Genomic DNA, 10690 nt, shown 5'->3' with positions numbered 1-10690 from the left:
ATTGTCATTTAAAGTACACATTTTTGTCTTACATAATTCAGAAAAAAGTTAAATAACCGCTTAATATAATAAAAACACTAAATGTATTCATTTTAAAGCACATTTTTGTAATTAAACAGATAAATCAATTTTTATTTTAATAATTCCAGGTAAGTAATAATGCTTTGAGAACAAGAATATATAAAATTGACAAAATGCTATTAGTTTATATATTTAAAAAAAGCACTACAGTTTTGACATTATTTAAACATTCATATTCGAAAAAAAAACACTATTTAGAACTGACATTCGTTCTTGGAAAAAAACTTTATTATTTTTCATAATTATAAAAACGTTTTTTCTGTCTAAACTTATTAACTTAATAAAATTCTAGTTAAAAAAAATAATCAAAAACTTATTACATATATTTCAAATTGGTATTTTAACTTAACATACTTCAATTTAAATGACATAATAGAAATATTTCAACTTATAAAACTTTCAAAACGAGGTTAACTTTTTTCCATAGCTTTGAAGAGAAACTTTTATTAAATTATTTTAAAACAAAATATTTTACACTGAAAATTCCATTATATTCGGTACGTAATGCAATATGGAAATTTAATTAACTTCTGTCAGAAATTTTTAAATTGATTTTATAACGAGTCAATATAAATTGATAATTTTTATGACATTTTTAACTAAGGGAAACTTTTTAAATATTTTACACTAAATCGTACAATTTTGACATTAAATCTCTAATTCAATATGTGACGAAAGTTTCCGTCCGAATAAATATTTACAATACATAATTTAATTTATACATCATTGAATCATGATCTGATATTTTTAAGTTACGTATTTTATACACGCGTCTTATTTTGTTTAAATTATCCATACATTTTCATGAAATATTAAATTATAATTTTTTTAATGCATATCAATTCACCCCCCCCTCTCCATTCAAAGCTGAAATGAGCTGGCAAGGCAAATTGAGTGTTGAAGCCTATACTGTAAATAAAATAAAGTTTCTTCTGCACTGTATTATACTGTATTATGTTAGATATAAATGCTATTATGTGGTAATGACATGAGAAAATCATATTTTTTTTTTTGGGGGGGGGGGTTTGCTTTCTAGAATCAGGCTCAAAATGTTTAAAGTTTAAACAGAGCCAAGAACTGGAAGAAATCGGAAGAAAATAAAAGAAATTGTACAAAGTGGAAGATTTTGAAGGAAGTGGGAGGGGAAGCCAATGACCAATATAATTGTTTTTGAGGGCTCAGGGGATAGAGCGTTCGCTTCCCAATGAGATGAACTGGGTTTGAATCCAACGATGGCTGGTTGATACGAATTCGCATCCGGATTGCACCGACTACATTGTTGACGTGAAATATCCTCAGTGGTAAACGGATCATGGGATAGAGTCTCTTTGCCGTCAGGCTAACCGTGGGAGATTCTCGTGACTTTAATGTTCCTGTTGAAGCAAATGCTGGTTAGTTCCATCAAAAGATCATCCTCGAAAGCAAATTTCTCGCAATACTTAATCTAGGAGTTCCCTTGTCTTCTGGATTGGGTTCAAATACGGAGTTGAACATAAGTAGTCGTAAACCAAAATATTGGTTCGGCTGTTCAACGACAGTTATAAAATAAAACAAAATATAATTGTTTAAGAGCCGTGATGGCTCAGAGTGTAGAGCGTTTGCCTTCCAATGCGGTGTACTGGGTTCGAATCCCAGTGATATCTAGTGTGATACGAATTCAGCATCCGGTTTGCCCCGACCACGGTGATGACGCAAAATATCCTCACTGGTACACAGATCATGGGTTAGAGTCCCCATACAGTCTGGATAATCGTGTTAGATTCTTATGGTTTTCATGTTCCTGTAACGCAAATGCGGGTTAAGTTCAATCCAAAAAAAAAAAAAAAAATTTCTCCACAAAGGCAAATTTCTACCAATACGTGATCTAGGAGTTCCCTTGTCTTCTTGATTGGGTTCAAAATGACAAGGCTACGGAGATGAATATTAGTTGTCGTAAACCCAAAAAAGTGAGTCGGTTGTATAGAAAAATAAAACATATAATTTCTTAGAGCCATGGTTGCTCAGGGGTTAAAGCACTCGCCTTCTAGTGAGGTGTACCGGGTTCGAATCCCATCGATGGCTCATCGATACGAATTTCTCACCCGGCTCTCACCGAACACATTGTTGACGTGAAATATCCTCAATGGTTGACGGATCATGGGTTAGGGTCCCCTTGACGTCAGGCTAACCGTGGAAGGTTTCCGTGGATTTTCTGTATATAATTGCTAGAAAAAGTCATGAAATCAAATGTGCAAAAACAATAAGCGCATTGTCGATGCAAAAGTTCTTAAACGTCTTAAACGACCGGCTATAGTATGTTTAGTGTTAAACTAGAATGCAATTATTAAATGCTCAAAGAAAATTGTTTAATATTTGATATTTATTTTGGTAAAAGTGTTTCTACCAATGTCTTCCTTTTGTGCTGGAAGAATCTTATTTTTTGTTGGTTTTTTTCCCTTTGAAATTTTTAACGAAGTGGTTTTTTTTTCTTCATAAATTTTACTGCCGTTTTAATCAAAGCAGAAGAGAATTGAGAACTCTGAATATAGAGCTATTCATTTTCAAAGCAATATATTCTAGAGATTCCTTTGAATCTTAAGATTACAAATATTACTAAAGTTTATAAATATATAATTAATTCATTTATATTCCTTCTCTTAAAATTTCGTGAACCAAAAATGGCGCTATTACTGAAAACACCCGAATGTTAAGTATTCTATTATTTTAAATTTATTAAACTTTGAATTTAAAATCAAAGGGCGAGTTTCCAGCATTCAAATTTATCTTTCAAATGAATGCATTTCTCTGTAAAACTGAATAGGAAATAAATGTAGAATAATACATAAGCTTTTGTATGATCATTTGATACACTATTCCATTGCAACTTATTTATGCCTGTTTAAAACACACGTTTCAAAGGATAGTGTCTTATAAAACTTAATTTAATCTTACGCTGTCTGAAAGTTATAACAAAGTTAAGATTTTTTTTTGTAAGTATTTAATACGAGTTAATTATAGAATTTCTTTTTCTAAATATGAGGGGCATTAAAATGAAACCCGGTCACTAGTGTAAAGTAACGACTTTATTAACTCAAAAATGTAATTATACACAGTACACATACTCAAAAATAGTGGCCAAAACTGTTGGCACACATTTATCCCATTGCGACACTAGCCGGTCTATTCCATCGTTGAAGAAGCTAGTAGGCTGCTGTCAGATCCAGGTTCCACTCACACACGTCATCGTCCGTTGTGAATCGATGTCCACGAATAGCCTGTTTTAGAGGTCCAAAAACACGAAAGTCACACGGTAAAAGGAGAGACCTTAAAGAACCCCGAGGGATCTCGTTCCAGAGGCAGACCCCCTACTAGATGGCTCAACGACATCAAAAATGATTTGAAAACCCTAAAGATTACAAATTGGAAAAGAGTTGCCTTGGATAGGAGGCGCTGGTGTTTGTCAGCTGTTTAGGCAGCCAAGGCCTGCAAGGGGCTGTTGCGCTGACAAAGAAGAAGAAGAAAAATATTTCTTAATTATATCGTGTCATGTTTTATTATTTTCTTCACCATTTATTTTATTTCACATTTACTGAATGCGTCGCATTTCATAATTTTTTTTAAGTACAAGTGATTATTTTTCGAATGAATTTTTAAAAATATCCACTTTTAATAAATTAAAAAAATATATAATGAATAAAGAGCAAGCTTAGAGATTAGCAAAGGGAGTAGCCGACTAGTAAAAATTTAAAATATATATGTATGTATGAAGAGAAAAAAAAAAGAAGTTTTAAGGGATTTGGTAACCAGTCCGAAATATATAATATCTCAAAACTTTTTATTTAATTTTACATTCCAAGCTTACCTTTGTCATATTGCCTTAACTTCGTTACTGATTAAAATTAATTAGAAGGCACAACTTAACTCTTAAGACTGAAAGTAATTAAAAGTTTTTGCAACACAGTATTCAGGAGCATTTAATTATTTTAAAGGCATTTGTTTAAATTAGAAAACAGGTATTCATTTATGCAAATTTAATTAGCAATTTGAAGTTTGCTCTACTAAAGCGGATACTAGCTTTACTGTTTATAAGAACAAAAGCAGGAAGGAAAAAAAATTAGCACGCTTTCAGAAATAAACACTAAAATATTTAGAACGGTTCTCTGTAAATTACATTACTTCCAAACAACACTTTTCCATTCGTTTTGTGAATGGATTAAAAATAATTGAAAGTCGGAATTATAGGAATTTTAGAGCTCTACTCCTACGATGCTCTAATCCTCCTATTAAATATCACTTTCTATCAAAACAGAAACAATACCTTAATCAAAGATGCAAATGGATTTACTGATTGTAGAATTTTTAACTAGTTTATTTGCAGACTTTTCTATTCACACAATTTACGATATTATATTTAAGGTTGGTAACTATCTTTACATGCAAATGTTCTGTCAAACAAAGTAGCCTAGAAATGGAAACATAAAAATTATTAAAATATATATATATNGACTGATTCTATGCAGTTTTCGGTTGATGTCAAACATGGATATATAAGTATATATATATATATGTGTATATATAAGTTGACCGAAAGATAATTTCAGGTATCTCATCTTATTGCAAATGTGGTTAAGTTTCATTCAAAAATCTTTCCCACACGAGTAACAGCCTGACCCAATATTTGAATCAGGGATTTCGTCTTCTGAGTAGCGCCAAAGCTCAGAGTGCGAAGAGCTCAACACGAACAGAGAAACAGCATCCATCATGTGCGTCTGGTATTCGTCACAGATAACAAATTGCATTAAAAAATCTAAGAATATCAGCAAAGCTGAAATTTTTAAAAACTTCGTGTTTCTACACGTGTGAGCGTACTCAATATTTCTTACAGAGGACATTCTCATTAGACACCTTGAGTAAGAAATTTCTCAACAGCATATCCCTCTTATTTTGGATATTTTTATGCTGTTAAATAGAATAGGGAAAATGACTTAAAAATGAGATTTTCTAATAATAAAATAGGGAAATTGAAGATTTTGTGTGCAGTAAAAGTTACAAAGTTCGGTACCCAATCTAGGAGGCTTCTCCACTTTATCCCACTTCATGAATATCATAAAGCTAATTAAATGTAAGGTCATTATCCCACTAAATAACTCAGGAAAATTTTACATAATTTTAGTTTACCAAAAATAAGTACTCGAGAGTATTTGGCGAAAAATGCAAACAACTTTTTCAAACTCGTCGGGCTTTAAAATTGTTCATCTCCTGTTAAGAACTGCCTTAAAGCTTGCAGTAGACAAAAAACAGAGTGATGAATTCAAAAGTATGAACTCTCGCTACTACGATATTAAATACATCAGTAACTCCCTTTATCAGGATAATGTTTCGTGATCCTGATGAACTTGCATATGAATTAACGTCACGCTCTTCTCAATATATATATTACGATATTCTCTGAAGCAATTAACCCCCGTAAAACGACTTTTTTTCTAAATTTCAACCTTATTTTCTCCATTTATAATTGGTTTTCAAATAATGTGAAAATTTTTATTTTATCATCTTCTGCCATTTTATCAATCTTTTCTGACCAGAGAAGACTCACTGCTGACCACCATTCCTAGAATTCTCTCTCTTATCTCTTAAGAAGTCACAGACATAACATTCCTATCTGATTTCATATTCTTTCATGTTAAAAGCTGATCATGAGTCACAAATAACCACACATTAACACCTGAAAGAGAGTGTTTTCTGTAGTGATTGGGTGGAGCACCCTACACAAACGAAAATCATTTTCGTGCTTTAGACTGAAGGCATACTTTGTGGGTTAACTTGACATTCAAAAAAATGAATAAACAAAAATATCAGATTATTTTCAATAAAAATGATTTTCATGTATGTTGACGATCTTATTTTCTCAATTGTTTTAAAAATTAAACCATAAGGAACACTCTGCAAATTAATGTTTTGCATTATATATATATGTGTATATATAAGTTGACCGAAAGATAATTTCAGGTATCTCATCTTATTGCAAATGTGGTTAAGTTTCATTCAAAAATCTTTCCCACACGAGTAACAGCCTGACCCAATATTTGAATCAGGGATTTCGTCTTCTGAGTAGCGCCAAAGCTCAGAGTGCGAAGAGCTCAACACGAACAGAGAAACAGCATCCATCATGTGCGTCTGGTATTCGTCACAGATAACAAATTGCATTAAAAAATCTAAGAATATCAGCAAAGCTGAAATTTTTAAAAACTTCGTGTTTCTACACGTGTGAGCGTACTCAATATTTCTTACAGAGGACATTCTCATTAGACACCTTGAGTAAGAAATTTCTCAACAGCATATCCCTCTTATTTTGGATATTTTTATGCTGTTAAATAGAATAGGGAAAATGACTTAAAAATGAGATTTTCTAATAATAAAATAGGGAAATTGAAGATTTTGTGTGCAGTAAAAGTTACAAAGTTCGGTACCCAATCTAGGAGGCTTCTCCACTTTATCCCACTTCATGAATATCATAAAGCTAATTAAATGTAAGGTCATTATCCCACTAAATAACTCAGGAAAATTTTACATAATTTTAGTTTACCAAAAATAAGTACTCGAGAGTATTTGGCGAAAAATGCAAACAACTTTTTCAAACTCGTCGGGCTTTAAAATTGTTCATCTCCTGTTAAGAACTGCCTTAAAGCTTGCAGTAGACAAAAAACAGAGTGATGAATTCAAAAGTATGAACTCTCGCTACTACGATATTAAATACATCAGTAACTCCCTTTATCAGGATAATGTTTCGTGATCCTGATGAACTTGCATATGAATTAACGTCACGCTCTTCTCAATATATATATTACGATATTCTCTGAAGCAATTAACCCCCGTAAAACGACTTTTTTTCTAAATTTCAACCTTATTTTCTCCATTTATAATTGGTTTTCAAATAATGTGAAAATTTTTATTTTATCATCTTCTGCCATTTTATCAATCTTTTCTGACCAGAGAAGACTCACTGCTGACCACCATTCCTAGAATTCTCTCTCTTATCTCTTAAGAAGTCACAGACATAACATTCCTATCTGATTTCATATTCTTTCATGTTAAAAGCTGATCATGAGTCACAAATAACCACACATTAACACCTGAAAGAGAGTGTTTTCTGTAGTGATTGGGTGGAGCACCCTACACAAACGAAAATCATTTTCGTGCTTTAGACTGAAGGCATACTTTGTGGGTTAACTTGACATTCAAAAAAATGAATAAACAAAAATATCAGATTATTTTCAATAAAAATGATTTTCATGTATGTTGACGATCTTATTTTCTCAATTGTTTTAAAAATTAAACCATAAGGAACACTCTGCAAATTAATGTTTTGCATAATATATAAATAAATTTATAGTTTATACATATAGAACATTAAAATTTAAAAACAAATCTTATTGCGTCCCTAAAGTTTGAAGGCCCTCGCTATAACAATATATCCCTCTACAACACTATGTTTATTGGGTCCCCGAAATATTCTTTTAGCGAGGTTTTACTGTATAATAATTCTAACAGAAATAGAATTCTTGTCATTTATGATTTTAATCAATTATAATAAAACAGAGTTAATCTTTGTTAAAAAAGTTTTAACTTTTCATAAATCTTTGGCACAACTTTCTCATTAATAAAGTAGTCCATGCTTTTCTAAATCAACTTAAAAACAATCTTGTCACATACCTCATCAAATTCGAGTTTCTATCATTTGATGAAGTTTGGTGAAGAATATTAACTCTCTTCATCTTGTCATAGCGCCAAGAATGTTTCTCAATTTAGTTTTATTTCGTAAGTCTCAGTTTTCTTTTTCATATTTTTTTTATTTTATAAAATAACTCCAAATGGATCAAAAGTATTCGGTTGTTTCATTCAAATTTTTTTTAATGATGCTATTCTTTGCTGTGATGAAAATAAGTTTTAATTTATTTTTATTCGTTTCAATGGCTCACATGAAAAAAATAGTTGTGAATAGTTAAAGTTTTACTTTCCTCCGGTTCCAGACCCTCTTTTGAAATAAGTGTTATTGTACATAAATCTCTCACAACTTTAAAGTTATGGGAAGAAAATTATATACTATTTAAGATTAAAAAACTATTAAAAAGCTCAAAGCTATTAAAATGAAGATTAAATATAGTTGTTTCTTGCAAGTAAAGTATTTTTTTAAGAATTTCTCTTGTGAAAAGTAAAATATCAAATTCATAAACAATTATTTCTGAAAAAATCTGTCTCCAAGTCCTTTTTTTCATCGAAATCAAATACTAAAGAAATTTCTAGAACGCATGGTTAATTTAACGTTTTTTTTTTTACTTTTAATATCAATGCAATAAGATCATATTGTTAGTTTTCTGATATAATGACTTTCTACTTGTTTAAAAAATAGAATATAAGTGAGGAGAAAAATTTACATTTTGAGACTTATTGTATCCCAATTTGTTAAGCGTTCCAACACATTCAATAATGCTTTTAAATAAAAAAAATTTTTCCTTTTTTGCAAAACATTTTTAGCTATTGAAAGAAAAGAACTTACTGGTTCTTCAGCATTCCTCTTCAAAAATTATTCAATCATTTTATGAAGAAATCATAAATGAATTCGCTATTAAATATCAGTCAACAAAGATTAAAAAATCGTGCATTTTCGAACAATTTTCTTACGCTACTTAATTCAATAATGATTTATATTAGTTAACCCTACAATTTAAACGAAACTACAATTATGATTAGTTTATTGCTAAAACTAGCAACCACAGTCTTGCTTTCAAACAATCTTCTACTCATTCACTTACGTAGGTCGACTTTCATGCTCAGAACTAAGTATGTCTTGGAAGCCCAGGACATTCTGGAGAGCGGGGCTGAGACAGCCTGGTCGGTAAGGAGCTGAGCCCATCTCCGATAGGTTGTGAGTTCAGTCTCCAACCAGCCGCAGACTTCCCGTCTACAAAATGGTGACTGGTGTTCTAATACTAAATCTGTTGGGGTCACAAAGTCTTCCAAGTTCCCATAACAAATCAACACCTCTGGGGGTACAGAATTGGAGATTGACCGTTCTCTTTTAGGTTCAGGTCAAAATTGCGATCTGCGGATGGATAGATGGTGTGTGAATATGCACCCCCCGTAAAACTTGTTGTTGTTAATTTAATTTATTAAATTAACTAAGCTTTGTGATCAACACAATTTTCTTCAATGATTCACTGTTTTATATTGTTGTTGTAGTGCATTTACGTCACACTAGAGCAGTACAATGGGCTATTGGCGATGGTCTGGGAAACATCCCTGAGGATCATCCGAAGACATGATACCACAATTTTGATCCTCTGCAGAGGGGATGGCACTGCCGCTTCGGTAGCCCGACGATCTGCACGTGAAGTCGAACACTTTGCAGTAGAACAGTTTAACGAGGACCCATACCGCACACCCTCGGTTTCCTACGCAGACTGATCCAAGTGGTCCCCCACCCGCTCACTGACCGCAGACAGTGATGCTTGACTTCTGCGATCTGCTGGCAACCGTGTCTTAACGATCAGTCCACTGCGGGACCCCCTGTGAAACGGGATTTAATGTATGTTGTCTCCGAATCATCCTCAGTGATGTTTCTAAGGCCATCGTTCAGTTTTAGTGCGATGTAAATAAAAGTACCAAGTACTATAAATACATAGTATGGTTTATAAGCCCTGGTCATAATGAATAGCCGGTAGCCGCAATCAGAAAAGGGCAGCTCAAGACGAATTTGAAGTACAATGGGATTTGAACCTGCTACCTACACGCGCTTAGCAAAACGACAACACTCCTCAGCCATGGTGTCTCCCTTTTTTTCATTCATACGTTCTTTTATTCATTTGTAGATACAGATACAGGTTTGTACATACAATAAGAAAATAAAAAGAACATTTTATAACTTGAAGAAAATATAGAAGAAATTAGCGAAGCACAGCACACAGATACATCCGGAGTTACGCCGGGATTCGAACCTGTGACCTCCACACTTTTTAGTGCTTGGTGAATGAGCAAAAATCTTTCATCAAACTTTTTATTTCATCATAAACTTTATTATCATTTAGGATAATAGTGACAGTAATTTTCGATATCGAAACAAAAAAATGAGCATGTACGCTACTTTTTAATAACTATTCACTTTATACCTAGCTTAAGGCATAGGCGTAGGCTTGTATACATGGAGATTTATGTCTTAAATATGCATTATAGTGTACTATAGTATCTGCCATTGTGTTCGTCCTTCATCCTAATTGGGATTAAAACTATAGGATTTTGAAGTATATATAAGCCTTAAAATTTATGCTCTGAATATATAATGTAGTTGTTGCAGTTCATTTACTTCGCACTAGAGCTGCGCAATTGGCTATTGGCGACGGTCTGGGAAACATCCCTGTGGATCAGCCATCACAATTTTGATCCTCTGCAGAGGGGATGGCTCCCCCGCTTCGGTAGTCCGACGACCAGCACGCGAAGTCGAGCATTTCGCAGTAGAACAAATAAGCGAGGACCCATACCGTACACCCTCGGTCCCTACGCAGACTGATCCAAGTGGTCACCCACCCACACACCTACCGGAGCCAGTGGTGCTTGACTTCGGTGATCTAATGGG

The 10690-nt window shown here is 32.9% G+C and overlaps 1 long non-coding RNA gene across 1 annotated transcript; it reads right to left on the bottom strand.

The window, feature by feature from the left end:
* Positions 1 to 3127: 3127 nt before the first annotated feature.
* LOC139425779 (uncharacterized) lies at positions 3128 to 8858 on the bottom strand. The gene is made up of 2 exons (XR_011636923.1): positions 8618 to 8858; positions 3128 to 4522 (listed from the first exon to the last, which is right to left on the bottom strand). It is a non-coding gene; the product is annotated as an uncharacterized lncRNA (long non-coding RNA).
* Between the last annotated feature and the right edge of the window lie 1832 nt (positions 8859 to 10690).

The sequence above is a fragment of the Parasteatoda tepidariorum genome, chromosome 6 (assembly GCF_043381705.1).
Source record: "Parasteatoda tepidariorum isolate YZ-2023 chromosome 6, CAS_Ptep_4.0, whole genome shotgun sequence".
NCBI lineage: Eukaryota > Metazoa > Arthropoda > Arachnida > Araneae > Theridiidae > Parasteatoda > Parasteatoda tepidariorum.
The sequence above is the reverse complement of the archived record's forward strand: the minus strand, read 5'-3'. Positions and strand labels throughout refer to the sequence as shown.